Source organism: Cryptotermes secundus, unplaced genomic scaffold (genome assembly GCF_002891405.2).
Source record: "Cryptotermes secundus unplaced genomic scaffold, Csec_1.0 scaffold446, whole genome shotgun sequence".
Lineage (NCBI taxonomy): Eukaryota > Metazoa > Arthropoda > Insecta > Blattodea > Kalotermitidae > Cryptotermes > Cryptotermes secundus.
This window is the reverse complement of record NW_019731271.1, coordinates 993,427-999,660: the sequence shown is the minus strand read 5'-3', so window position 1 is coordinate 999,660 and position 6,234 is coordinate 993,427.

The following is a 6,234-nucleotide window of genomic DNA, read 5'->3' as shown; positions in this document are numbered from 1 at the left end:
GTAGTGTCAGTTGTTAGTATGTGATCTACATTTAGGCGGCTGAAGGTCGTTTCTAGTGGCAAGTTTAGTACTGCGATCTTCAATTTCACCATTCTAGGTGTATGTTGGAGATAGTCGAATTTATCAAACAATCGAACTCTTTGTATTGGCGTTCCAAATGTATTGAAGTACACAAGAATAACCCCTTTGAATCATACCTTCAGGACAGATATTTCTCTCTTCATTATCTAGAATCGACCCCACTTCCCCAACTTCGAAATTCTGTCGACTGCCTTTCCCTATGCTCTTACGCCTCAGAATCCGGGGAAATGATTCCCAGGATTCAGTAACCCTGGGAAATCCTGGAAAACGCTGGGAGAGAGAGACCGGCCCTCTGAATAAAACGTAACTCTGCACTCAGTAACCCGTGACCTATGTAGCAAACAAAATAGGATGAGTCGGCAGCGAGTAAGGGAAAGTAAGAGCACAGTGTCGTCATATAAGTGTACAAGAGATAGGATGCATAGTGTGCAATATGTGGGAGGACGAAGTACCACTACCTAATTTCAGACCATCGCGTTATGGCGATATAGCCACTGCCTCTGCGTGGAGGAATGGCCACTTCTGTACCTAAATCGAGAGACCGAGCCATAGAGGTATAACCATGGACGTGCGAAGGAAGTAAACACTTCCTGATCTCTTTCTTTCTCTGTCTTCCTTTCTTTTTGTTTCTGGTAATTTGTTAATATATTAACTTAACTCCGTGGCCTGTAGTCCGCAAGCGAACTATACCGACCGAGAGACCGCCGCTTGTCGGAGAAATTAGTGCTAACTTTAGCGGATAGAGGGTGTCGCGTGGTCAGCGCAACGAATCACCATGGCAGTTAATTTCATTTTTCTAGACAGATTTGTTAATGTATATAATGTATAATGTCATTAATTATCGCCAATTTGTAACGAATATTGCTACTTAAATAGATTTACAGTTTACAGTTCTCAAAAAATGCTTATTATATAGAATAATACACCAGACGGAAAAAAAACTTAGGTCACATCCTGTAATATAGGAATTTAAAAATAATAAATTATATTACCTACACATTTTGGAAAGAGGTAGAAATACCAGTAAACTTATGTAAATTTATGATTGTCAATATAAGATTGTATTATCTGCCTGAGATTGTTCAGTGATATATAAAATGTGTGTAAGAAAGAGAGATAACAGCAAGACCTTCACAATAACGAAACCCAGTATGCACATAAATATAGTTCCCTTCAAGCGGAACATCATTTGAGATTGTCTAACATATCTAACGACTTTAATTAGTATATATTATTATAAGACTAATATATTTCTATGATTACTTCAACCAGTACGATGGTTTGACGCAAAAATTACACAAGATTCGTCACTACTTACTAATATCTACATACTGTGATAAATCTTACTATATCAAGGAATTATTTAGTATGCTTCTACATGTTGTCTTTCCTAGAGGGAGCAGATTTCGAATAGATATAAAACCACTCTTACTAAATTTTACCTGATGATGATGACGATTATATGACCGAAACATGTTATGAGATGACTAAGTCTTGTAGAAATACAATTATGAGACTGCTATAAGTGGTAACACCTATTATACTTGCACAAACATATTCGATGCTATAAAAATAATTCTTACTCTGGCCTATTATTTTATCGCAATAGGAAATTGAGAATAAACAATAATACAACAACTATAAATTGTTTGATCGTATAGCAAAATTAAAATACCTGGCAACAACCATAACAGAACTGGGCTGAATATGGTGGCCTGAACTGTATAATAACACTGTGAATGATAAAATAAAATTACAAAATCGTAGAACGTCACTGAAAGCGATGCCTAGAGATGGACGAGAAATTGGTATTTTAAGTGAACTATAACGCAACAGTCAGCTTCAATAAGGCATTAGTGAATTTCATAATGTTATTTCCGCTCCATCATTTTGAAGTCCTACTTGTATTTATTAAAGTAATCAGTGAGAAAATTGTGTGAATTAAGGAACTGCAGAGAAACAAAAACAATATATACAAGAGAGAGGAGAGAGACAGAGAAAGAAAAAAGGCCCCCACAGGAAATTGCACAACAACCACAGTTTACTGTTTCTAGGAAATTCTAACAACCTAAGATATTTTCCCTTTAGAAGGTTTAGGTACAGTCTGATTTAGAAGGCACTGTTCCATCAGGAATGAAATAAATTGAGGAATATTTGAAAGTATAGTAACTTGTTGGGAAGAATTCTGAGCAATGAAACAGAAATAACTTCGTTGAAATCGTTAGAAGAAAATTGCTACCTATTTATCACAGGGAGTATAAAACGAAGTCGAAAGGACAATGCAGGTAAAATAAAACATTGTGAAATTACGGACGAATAGAAGTAATAGGATAATTTAGGCTGTGAAAAGAAAAACAGAAATAGGTCCTATTCACAGAATCCAAGATGGAAAAATGAAATATGAGGAGGCTTCAGAAGTGGTGATTACAGAGAATTTGTAACGCGAGGAAATGGAGTCTGCAGGAATCGACTGGAATTCGTTACATATGAAATATTAGAAGGGGGGATTTAATGTATTTTAACGTTCAAATTAATTTAAGGGGTACTACAACAGTGTGTTTTTGTAGCTAGGTTTTTTTTTTTCGCATAACCACATTTCTTGGTATTAGGGAGGATCAGAAAGTAAAAGCAAGAATGTATATTACAAGCCAGGAGTTAATGAAAGAACTGATCGCCTAATCTTTTGATACAACACGGACCGCATAGAAAACGACTCCTTCAAAGTTCTTCGTTGCCGCGGGAACGTCTTGACTGCTACGTAACAAACTAGCAGTGAAAAGAGGATACACAGACAGACTCAAAGGCACTCGCGTCCAGCAATTCTCCTATTGTTTCGCATATTCGTTGCCGCGGGAACATGCTTACCGAGCCGTTGTCTAGAAATGAAAGGAGGGGTACATTTTATCGAGCCTTTGCTTGGCAACAATAGAAGGAATACACATATATACACAGTCTGATGGGAGGGATTTATGACGTACACAGCTGAAATGGGCTAAGGTGCCATTTTATACATACCACGTTTCATAAAGTCTGGTTCAGGCGTTCAAAAAAGTTAATGGGGTTTGGGGGAATTCACAGGCACACAGACACACAAACAGCATGAAGATCGCATAAGCCTACTTTCATTTTTTCGAAATACGTAAAGTAGGCTAAAACGAATTATTATTTGGTGAAATATTTAACTATCAAGTGACATCAGATGTTAAAATAGATAAAATATACAATTACCGGCGCCAGTGGAGATCTCAAGTCTCTGAAACTTGGAGCTGGTGCTAGTGGTTCTTCATTCCTGCCCTAAGAGAAAAAAAATAGATGTAGGAAGTTTGAGAAAACGATCCTAAGAAGAACTTTTACGTAAAAGAGGGAATCAGAGAGGGAGATAATTAATTGGACGACGAAGAAAATTATACAAAGAGGAATTTCATAATTTGTGCTCTTCATTGAACATTTCTGTCATCACATCTCGTTTCTCCGCAGTATCCAGACAGATTCCAGCGCCCCCAGGGGCTCGTTCAGCAGGGGTACATCGGGCAGGGCGTGAAGCTGACCACTTACTTTCATCTAGTGTCGAGGAGAAGAAAATTGGAGCTGTACCTCCACTCCCCCGTATGTCTCCATAACATAATCCCTAATTAATTAAACACAGGGACAATTTTACTGTTACAATCATACCATGGAGGACCACTTTGAAGAAACATGTAACACACACGAAAGAAACGAGAAATGTATACAAAATTTTAGATTTTAAAGAAGAAATAATTTGTGAGACCTAGACGTCAATTGGTGAAAAATATTAAGACAGATCTTAGCAAAATGTGGGTTGAGGGTATGGGTTAGAATCACCTAGCTCATAATAGGTTCCAGTGATGGTCTCATGTAAGCACGGAATGAACATTCCTCTTCTTTACATGATAGGAAATTCTTTGACCAGCGGCAATCATATTCTCAGGAGAGACGCTGCTTTGTGGAGCTTCTTAAGACGAAGCGTTTGATGCTGTTGACAGCTTGGCATCTATCGATTATCTGCAGCCCTTTAAAGAAGAGACAGGAGAGAGTCTGAAGAAGGGAAAAGAAACATGAATCCTTTTCGAATATATGTAGTCCTAAGCGGAACAGAGTCCTTTGCTACTGTTAACATACTGAGTAACGACCACGAAGTTGTTCATCATTTTAAATTAAATTAAGGGCAACTGATGCTGCTTCACTGGCAACTGTATCTTACATAACCTACCTTATCTGTTGCTGTAGTTATCATAGTGTGAAACTGGATACACGGTTTTGGATTAATGTCTTTAAGTAATCCTATGAAACATCGTGTTTTTTATTATTTTTGTAGAAAATAAGTGGCTTCGCTTTGTGTTACTTTGTCGATGAACATTGGAATTTCTGTCTAGGACGTAACTGTGTATAGTTCGTGACTCAAACTATCGTTAGTCGAGAATAAGACCCTCCTCTTCTGGTAATTTTTAATTGTTCCTGATCCAATTTATCCTATAAAGGCGACATTTTTACTGAACTCTTCAACAGATTGTCCGAAAAAAAAAATCTTTATTGTCGAGAGTATTTGTTCCCTTTTGATAAATGTCATCATTCCGATCTCCTTTTCCTTCTTCTTCTTCTTCTTCTTCTTATCCGCATCCTTCTCCTTATTAGTAAGAAACTTCTGTTGTAATTCAGGAACCTGTTACCGAAATGGTTTGACATCCTGTCTTAGGGTGAGCGACCGAGCTTCACGTTCATACAGAACCGGTACAATTAAATTTTAAGTAAGAGCATTTTAAACGTTATGCTTTCAGATAGGAAATTAGAAGACGCAAGCATTCGCCAGATGTAACGTTCGACGACAGAGGCTTGCTAATGGTGTGTGTGTGTGATATGTGAGGTTTAACTGAAATCGGTAACGCCCACAGTTTTAAAATAAGCCTACTGAACTTACCTCAGTTTCGGGTAATGGATCTTAGAGATTTTATTTGAACTAACTTATTCAAAATAAGGTCCAGGAACGGATGATTGCGGATATGGTGATGAACTCTGTTTCCGCACAAGAAGAGAACTGATTGACCAACTGAGAATTATCAAGAATTGAAAGAAGGCTCTTGTATCATGAAGTCTTTTAATTAAATTTAAAAAATAGTAACCACCAATTGACTGTGAAGTTAAGAAGCTGAACATACAAATAAATTGTTTTTATCTCAGATTAATGAAATGTACTGTATAACGCCAGTAAATTTAAAGGAAGAGGAAAATTTTTCCTTGTGCTTCATTAATTAAGCACCACGCCATGAAGGTGTATGGGGGAATGAGGGTACAGCTCTGCTGTTCTTAACCTTGACATTAGACGGATCTGAGTAGTCAGTTTCATGCTCCTACTGCTTTATCCCCGAGGAAAGGGCCACGGTAGCCATTAGACAGGGGCTGGCTGGGCCCCAGAGCCTGTCATGACGCTGTGGAGAAGATAAAAATCTCTTCCGGGAATTGGACACCAAGTCCCTGGCCATCCAGTTACCGGTATATATTACAAAAATTGTATATGTAAAACTGTAACTAAATCTACATCACGTCCTGTATTGATATTTATGCGATGAGTCGTTGTTGATAAATTTTATAAAATTATGTTTGTAACAGAAGAGAGACCAAAATTAAAGTTGTCTCGCAACTTTTAACGTTAACTCCCTGCATCCATTTTCGGCGATATTCGTTGATCGGCTGTGAGAACTATGCCAATGGACTGGTTTTATCTCCGCATTATGCGTTCATTCTATTTGTTATTGCAGAACAAAACGTGTGTAATTATTACATACCTCTGCCTCTTCTGCTGCTGAGTAGACAACACTTCATAATGTATTCCATACATAGGGGAAGCTTTGACAACCCGTTCGATGGGGGTTTAGATTAATCGAAGCGGTAAAATTGCACAAAGAAAGCGGCTTGTCATTTGCAGAAATATTTACGGTATAAAACATGAAAACGTGAGGACAGAATAGAGATACAAATACGAAACAAACTAAGCATGTGTAAACAACTGTCTTTTACTCATACATCTTTCATCTTTATTTACGTGCGTCATTACCGATTCTTACCGATTATAGCCGAATGTATCCGAACGTCACAGCCTTTCCCGCGAAGTGGGATGTGCGGTTTCGAAAACGCATT